This window comes from Dermacentor andersoni, chromosome 8 (assembly GCF_023375885.2).
Source record: "Dermacentor andersoni chromosome 8, qqDerAnde1_hic_scaffold, whole genome shotgun sequence".
NCBI classification, from domain to species: domain Eukaryota; kingdom Metazoa; phylum Arthropoda; class Arachnida; order Ixodida; family Ixodidae; genus Dermacentor; species Dermacentor andersoni.
The window spans coordinates 60,123,450-60,132,506 of record NC_092821.1 but is presented as its reverse complement, the minus strand read 5'-3'; positions in this window follow the sequence as shown (position 1 = coordinate 60,132,506).

Sequence of the window (9,057 nt, the reverse complement as noted above, 5' to 3'; positions counted from 1 at the left end):
TGCAAGGATTTGATTTAAGTAGTAAAGGGAGTTGCACTGAAAAATTGAGATCTTTAGCAATGTTACCACGAGTATGAAGTTCCTCCTTCGCTTCTTCAAAAGTAGCGGGAAGCGTAGGATAACAATACTTTGATTTAGGGAGTCTACCTACATGATGTGACAGATGCAAAATATCCCGGATAATCCAAGGATGTTTACAATTAATTTTTCGTTTTTAATGGAGCCCAGTTATTAATGCAAGGTTTCACTAATGACTCAGAACAATCAACAGGACTGTCAACATGACATTGTATACTGAGTGACAAAATATGGTCGAAATTATCTGCTAGAGTATCAGTGATAGACGTATCGGCAGCCTTGTTAAAATCATGAAATGTGGAATAGGTAAGGCGTTCATCTGGAATAGGACAGTTCATGTTTACGAGAATTAACTTATGATCCGAGATTCCTTCCAGGTATCATACTTCATACTTAAATGAGCAAGACTGTCACTTATGAACACTAAGTATGGAGTTCTGCCGCGTAGTCTTATCAAGTAATTGTATGAAGTTATGGGACAAAGAAAACGTAATTAAGTCTACAAATAGAGGCACTAATGGCGGAACATGTAAGGAAGGCCAGTAAATGTCACCGAGAACGTTAAAACGTTAAACGTTAAAGTCACTGAGAACGATTAAGTTGTCGATTAATAACTGTCGAGGCTATGGTCATGTATAAAATGCGAAGTATTATCGAACAAGTCACTAGGACTATCTGGGGTGCGATAAAGACCACATATTCTTAAATTTTGCATATGCGCTAGAAGCTTGCACCAAACCAATTCTACATTGGAAGGACCTGGTAGAAACTTGAAATTAAAATCTGAACGTAAAAGCAAAGCAACACCACCGCCTTTGTTATTCTGACAATCATACCGGACAACAATGTCACCAGGAGTTCTGAATTCTGAGTAGTGAATATCTTCATAACGCGATGTTACTGTGATGCACATAACATGAGGAAAACAAGGAGAAACTAGCGAAAGAAACTGTTGGAATTTCTTAGTTATTCTTCTGGCATTAACACTGGAAAGCGCAAAAACTGTGGCAGACTGATGAGATTGCCAACCTAGTGATGATGATACGTTTAAAAATCTTGCTCTAGAATCAAAACCAAGAGTTATTACTAAGCTATTTGAGGCGCCGCCCCAGTTGTAAAGAACGTTATCTATAAATAAATTATCGAACGCCATTTTAATAACCGAGTCGTTGTTCCGCTGCTCAGCCGAAGCGAAGCGTCTCATGGCGTTTTACGTACTGCATGCACACTGGACGAAAAATCTCTGGAAAGTTTCATGCCCAATTGTCCAGCTTACAAGCATTTTTTAGCATCACTAGCTTATCGCTGAAATCAAACAATTTTAATATGATAGGACGAGAATGGCCACGCCGCATTCTGCCTAATCTTTGGAAGCGTTTAATACGCGGACAGTCAAGGGAAAGCCTATTGGAGTCGTTCGCAACCTTGGAGTGCAATGTGTCACGATTCTCGTTGATATTTTCTGGTATGCCATGAAGGATTATGTTGTTTCCTTGTGAACAGTTTTTAAGATTGTCATATTTGCCAGTTAGTTTGGCAACAATGCGCTTGAAGCAAACCGCCTCATAACAAAGCTGATCAGACTCTTCATCAGACAGTGCCTTCGAACAGGCGGTTTCAAGAGAAGCCACATGTAATTCCAAAGCATTGAAACGTGTATTCACAGCATTTTTTATTTCAGCTATGTCTTGTGACATAGCTTTCAAATAAATCGGAAGGAACCTTCAGAAGAGAAGGGTTATCGAAACAAGACATTGCCAGCTCGGCCGACGCCTCAACGGTGTTAACAACGCTTTCTTGGGATTCGTATGCTTTGCCAGTTTTAGACGCCGGTCTCCTGGGGCCGAGGTTTAGCTCAACGTCACCGCTTAGGATAAGGGGAATACGATAGTTCACGACAAAAGAAAAATTGCACACGATACTAGTACGCAAATAACTGTATGGGCAACACAGCAGCAGCAGGAATCAATTATGGGATCGAATACAGCACAAGTTGTGCAAGTAATGTACCTGTGCATGCAACAAAAACAAGCGCTTAAGCAACATGCTGAAGCTGCTGTGGCCGCATTGCCCACTGCCGGAGATCTGGAACGAGGGAGCTTTTATACTGATGAAGCTTGACGTCACCGATCCGGTGGCGTCACCTGTCGGACTTGCCATCTATGAGCATCCACGGGAGTGCGCAGAATCACCAGAAATGGAAGAGCGTGTGAAGGAAATTCACAGCTGTCATAGGCCTGGACAATAGGGCGCAATCATGACGAATTGCATTGCCAAGAACACATTATAGATGAAATGGCGATGTCAACTGATAACTATGCAGCGGTCTCAGTAAATGTATTGAGCACAGGGACGTAAAATTTCTGAAAATTATGATTGGCCGAAAAAAAAATGTTTTTTTTTCTCGTTTCGTAGAAAATTGGAAAAATTTTGAGAAAACGTGCAATTCCTTTAAAACAGCTTATATGCTTTTTAACTAGCTTATACATTTATTATTTGATTAATAAATAGTTATCCTTAACTACATGCGATAATTACTCAGATAATGCGAAGACAATGGAATCAACGCCTTATTCTCATTTACGGAAGACTGTTGATCGTATAGCTGCGAAAAAGGTCCCCCAGTGTCCGAGTCGCTCTCATTGGACAAATTGCTAAAATAGCTTGCGGCCGATTCCACATTCGAATTTTATTTAATGCAGACAAGTTTTTGAATGCGTTAACTTGTGAATTTGCTGCGAAGCTTGTTATGAACGTTTCCAAACGAAGGCCAGTTCCGTTCACAAATGGCTGATGGCAAAGTAATCTGCAACAGCCAAGAAGCTATAGGTATCACCCGCTGATTAGTGCGAAGGCCTTGCCATCAGGCTGACGGTTTTACATGTTTAACAAAGTAGCCGACGCCTGTCCTGGTTCAAAACTCAGAGGACGTCGTGTATTCCACTACGTTTTTTTAAAGCGACCGTAAGTTTTAAAAACGAAATCGAAGGCATTTATGGAAGACTCTTCAAAAGTGTGTTGTGGTTTTCTTGTCCTCGCTTCAAGTGTTGTATGCTACACATGAGAGAATGCCGGACATTCCTGAATGTGAAAATTGTAATGTGTTGTTCTTTTCACTATCTTTGGGCGGAAGAAGAAGAAGGAGAACGAAATGGGTGTGTTTTTTACAATCTGCCTGCGTGTTCCCGCGCCCTTGCATGTCTGGTTCAGACACAAAGCGATCCCAGAAACCTGCGGATTTTAGATTTTATGATTTCTTGTGCACCTTTCTGGACCCATGTATATGCAAACATCTGGTGCTTATACGTATGCTCCAGAGCAGCCCTTACTATAAGCAGCATGTGGGGTGGAATGAAAGAAATTTCAGCGTTCGATTTAACAACTACAGATAGCATGCCCAATTTCAAACCAACGGTCCACTGTTACAGTATGTGGCACTGTACCAGGTTCTCGACCAAAGCTAACTCCAGGACACACCCGTCCGAACTTCAAAGGGCAGTGCAGTCGATAGACAAGGACCCTCTACTATGGGCCGTCCAGCAGGCCTGAAGTGCGTTCGAAAAGCACAAGCCTCACGACCCACCACAAGCGGGCCAAACTGGCGTAGTGCAGAGTAGGGCATAACCACAGGTGAACGCTTGGCCAGCGTCACGACGCGTTAAACCGTCGGTTGCCGGTATTTTCAAGAAGTGTTTCCTATCCTCTTCTCTCCTACAGCACGTCAAAATGCCAGGTCACTCCTCTAACATCCTCTAAGGTACGATGCTCGAATCCGGATTCCGCGCCAGCCATGAGCGTGAACTTCGCGAATCCTATCTCATTTATGAAATCAGCATTTTTCTGGAATCAATCCTTATTGCAAAAATCAGCGTCTTCGAGCGCCTTCCAGTCTGAAACCTGCGCGTTTTCTGGCAGTGGATCACACTGGGTACGCTGGCGCTCGCTGGGACTCATTGGGACACCAGTGAGAACGCTGGATGAGAGCTGGATCACACTGGAAGAGACGCTGGTTCCACTGCCATGACGCTTGGGCGCACTAGTTTGTGCTGTACAGGCACCGTTTCTCACTGTAGTTCGCTGGTTCGCACTAGAAACTGCGCTGGTTGTGTTTGTACCGCGCTGCTTCCAGTACGCAAGGACGAGCGCTGCTGAATAGTAAATGCTTTATACAATTTCGTCGATTGATACAAGTCTCTTGTCATAAATAACGCTATATTTTGGGATCATAAAACTCTGTTTCGTGTCGCAGCTTGGAGAAAAGGCGTGTGTGCTGTTCTGTTTATTGATGCACATTTGATCATGTAACATAAGACCGGGAGTTGTCGCCATTGTCACAGTGTTGTGGAGTGGACATGAAATCCAGAAGTCGTTCAGACACGCTAGAACGGACCCCGAGTTCGAAGCCTACCGCTGACTGATATTATCGCACCGATAACAAAGCTGAGGTGATTCGTGCGCTTCCAGTTTCGCTATTGTACTAAAAAAAGTTCTGGGGCTCAAATACACACATTTTAGCTTTCGCCAGCTACCGGCGCCGAGGTAGGTCGCCACCGAAGCTTAGGCCTAGCTTATCCGCCGAGTCCGTCTGCATGATATCGGCGCGTCTAGACTCAGAAATGAACAAGCCTAACAAGAATAAATCGCTATATAGTTTAGCTTTCGCATCGGTGTTCTTATATAAACCATTTTTTCGTGTCTACAGTGCCAGCACAAAAAGCGATGACCGCCGATGTGACGCGTCATAAACAAAGGTTCATGTACTGTCGCCGAAGGCTCGCAGCACTAGCTGCGCTTCTCTGACAAAGATATAAGACTAGACAGACGTGTTGACTGAAAGGAATCACTGAACTAAGAAAACGTTGCATATCCCTCGCGTGAAGAACAAGAAACGGCTATCGAAATCGGCAGTAACAGCCCATACAGCGTCTCCTGTCGGCGGTTCATTTCGGGCTTTTTTCGGAGTTAAATCACCAATCGCAAGTGAAAAGCGATGTTGTGGCACTTGCGAGCATTCTAATGAATACGGACTGCAAATTTTTCTTTGTAGTACAGGCGTGAGTTTTAGTTGCTTGGCGATAGCGCATCTACCATGTCTGTGCGAGAGGTATCTCTGCCTAACTAAAACTGCTTCTCGATTTTGACATGGCAAATTATCCGTCCATGTTCGTCCTCTGGCGTGGCGTAGCCAATAAAGGAAAGAAAGCTGGCGTGGCGTAGCTGTAAAGTACCGGGTTTGAGATCTGTAGGTCGGACGATCGAATTCTGTCGGAGCGCTTTAGTTTTTTTTTTCGTTTTTTTATTGCACTAAAACGTGCTGTGTTGCTTTCTGTGTTTAAAACAAATATATGCGGTGTCCAGGCACCACGTATGTAACGCGCTGTAGCTGTTTTTCGGACCAGGAGCCAGCGCCTCCCAATATTCCGCATTTGCTCAGCGCCCCAGCATGCAGCGTGCGGCACTGGGCCCATCATCCGACGCACTGGATACTGGGTACTGAGTTTTGCAATAGGGATGAAAGTAAAGAAAAAGTAGTCTCTTTACACTTAGAGTAAGACCAGGTATGTACTTGCTCTTAAATACAAGATATAACTGTGGTGGCTACAACGTATCCCTTCCAGTATGTTACGCGCTACATTCTGACCGCCAGCACAGTTTCTCAGAATGTAGCGTTGAAATGCGTGCTTCGAATTCATCCCTATCACTTTGCTCGAGCATTCCATGTTGTTGGTAAAAATGAGGTTGTCCTTTCAATTGCCTGCTTGTATATTATTGTGCCTTGAAGGCACTGTTGTAACTAAAAGAAACTGTACAGTGACATCAACTTCAGCCTAGAGCGGGCGTGACGACACCTTGCGGCGGTTGCGGGGTCTGAGCCAGTGTTCCCTGGAGCATGCGCGGCCTACTAGACATGCAGGTCTGCTTTGCACGACTGTCAACGTCGAAGAGTGCCCCTGCTTAACCGGATAGGCACTGAGCCTCAGGGCGCTTGCGACATCGCGATGGCAAAGAATGACGTGTTTCGGCTGTTAACACGGAACCAGCTCTTTCGCAACAAACGATGCACGCTTTCTGGCTCTGCTGAGAGACGCGGCTACATGGAAACATGATAACGGGAACAGCTCAGGTAAAAAGAAATCCCATGCGTTAATTTCTTGATTCCGTGTTTTGCCTACCTTAGGCAGTTATTGCTATTGCGCTTTTCTATACTTTGGCTCTATCTCATTACCCGAACACGGCGTGATCAGCAATTTCCGAACAAGAGAAGCTTCATCTTACGGCCAACGGTTCAAGGAGGAGACTTATTTGCGTAATTGTCTGACATTGAAAGGCCTTGTTGCTGAAAAGTTGGCTCCTTCCTGAGCTTTCCCTGGTTAGGCCAACGCTGACGACTTGAAGTGTACGTCTTTCTGTGACTCCGTTGTGGCACTTTGTAGCCAGCAGCATCACGCTGAATACCATGGCCATTCAGCAGCGGTCACCACATGTTTGGGTCAGTAGGGTGCCACGACGGCTTATGGCGTTTAGAATAAACATGAAAGCACAGAGAAAAAAGCTACTTTTATTTACGCAAAAATCAGGAGCGGGCTATAGCGTCTATCGTCTAATGGAATATGGGTCACCCAAAATTCTGTTTCACACTTGCGATCCTCGTGGGAAGCGAGTCGTAGAGCTCATTCACGAAGTCTGGCAGCTGTCGGAGACAGTCCCACTCCTCTTGAATGGCTAACCAAAGCTGGTCGGCGTTAGTTGTGGCTAGACCCGCCTTTCTGGATACGTTTAATTTAATTATTCCCCATACATTCTCTATGATATTTAAATCCAGACTTCTCGCAGGACAGATCAGCGTTGTCACACCTAAGTTGTCGAGCTGCACTTCCTTTGATGTATGAATTGGTGCGTTGTCCGGTTGAAGCCAGTAGAGCCCATCCCGAAAGGGGCCATTAAGGACTTGCGAAATGAGCACTGTCTCCAAAACATCCATGTACGTTTTAAAGATAATTCAATCTAGAAATCAATGTAATGGTCCCAAACGTATGTGGCTGAGCGCGCCCCACACGTGGACAGTGGTGCACATTTGAACGAGTACCCAAGACATGGCGCGCCTCATACCTGCAGGAGATGTATCATAGACACAAGCAACTAAACTGATAGCTACATATTACGTACACATATTTGAGAGATAGAAGCGAAATTTTGGTAAATCACGCATGGACAATTCTGAAAAAGAAGGAAGGAACGTGTTTGATGCTAGACAAAACTTCGGCAAGTAAGGCGGCTTCCGAGATTATGCAGTAAGTAAAGAAAATATTACAACGTTGAAATAAAATCTTTATTACACGTCATAACTGCTTACAAGGATGAGAGATTACAAAAAGACTTTTTTTACAGTCAGTGCTGCTCCTGAAAGAAGTAGGGATCAACTACACAGCGCTCACAGTGAATGACAACGGGAGGAATATATGACACACCGACACCCTTCTCTGCTGGCCCCAGCGTGTGCAGAATGAGGCCTCATTCGGGAACACAATTGCGCGCCAGTTGTTCGGGCACCAGGACTCCACCGAGGACGAAAATTCAAGGCGCTCGTTACTATGTCTTTCCTCCAGCATAGTTTCTTGCGCTGATATTCAGCTCTGTATACCGGTTTTGTGAAGCCTTGTCTTGATTTCAGTCAGAATGATATTTTCGAGTCCAACTTGATCCCTAATTTCTCTGGCGCTGAGGAATGAATCGGCCACAGCCACTGCCACAATTAAACAGTCCTCACCTTATCAAATCCACGAACAAACGGCCCGGCTGGCACGGGGAGCGCCACTAATTCTTCCTTCGTTAAAAGCGGCCTCAAGGGCGCTGTTAACTGTGCACATAGGGCGCCGCGTAGGGGCGCATATCGCTCCTTGAGACGTTTTACGCCCCATAATAGCAAGTGCACGTTGCTCTTCTGCTGTGAGTCGGGAAAAGATGGCGAAATAGAATGCTGCGAAAACGCTTGCTATTTATACTTTTATTCGAAACGGCAGGCGCGTGATCTTGACATCTCATTGTCTGATTACGTTATCAGCAATGGGTGAAGACATACTTCTTTTTCTAATATCAAGTGCCGTGACGAATCGCACGCGTTATCACTATGGTGAACACTTATGGTGAACAATTATACAGTCACAACTGCTGCTCGTGCCAGCAACAGTATGTTCCATTTTATGACACGCTCATATATGATGCATTAATGTACTTATCCCAAATGATCTCTATATTTATTGCTGAAACGTTACCCAGTTGGACTGTCTGTACATTTTTCTGGCTGGTAGTTAAGTATGCCAGTGCAGAGGGATATGCTCAGAAGATGTGACTGCAGTATTCACAGTATCATGCCAAAGATTGTAATTTATTTTGCTTAATACACATTTAAATGTCTTTCTCCTACTCTTAAATGAATGGGTGTTTGGCTATAACTTCAACAGAAGTTAGATGGATTGATTGTATTGATATGGTCACTTAGTTTCTTACAGGTAATGAGGCCTCTTGGGCATGATAACAGGTTTCCAAGTTCGGTATACCACATGAGCACCCGAAATACCAAGCGATCACTTTGTGTCATGGTACGACAGACATGCACCTCCTAGGAAACAGACCTGATACTACAGTTAGAATGAATTCTATTACAGTAAATTATTTAGGGTACTTTCAAAGATAAAAATGTTTTCTAGGGTTTCGAGGTTAAGGACTTTTAGTTAACGCAAAAGAAAAGATAAATTCAGTAAGAAATGCCATGTCAGTATGGTTGACTTTCATTTTTTTTTCAACAAATGGGCAAATATGCCTGAACTTTTTATGAGGTGAAACGTTTTAAAAATATATTTACCAGAGAGATTCTCTGGAAGCTTTGTGTGACATATAACAAGACAGCATACCTATGTGGTCATTTTAAAATTTCACGATCTTTTTCGAAGCCTTCCCTGGCTGTGTTCATGAAAATTT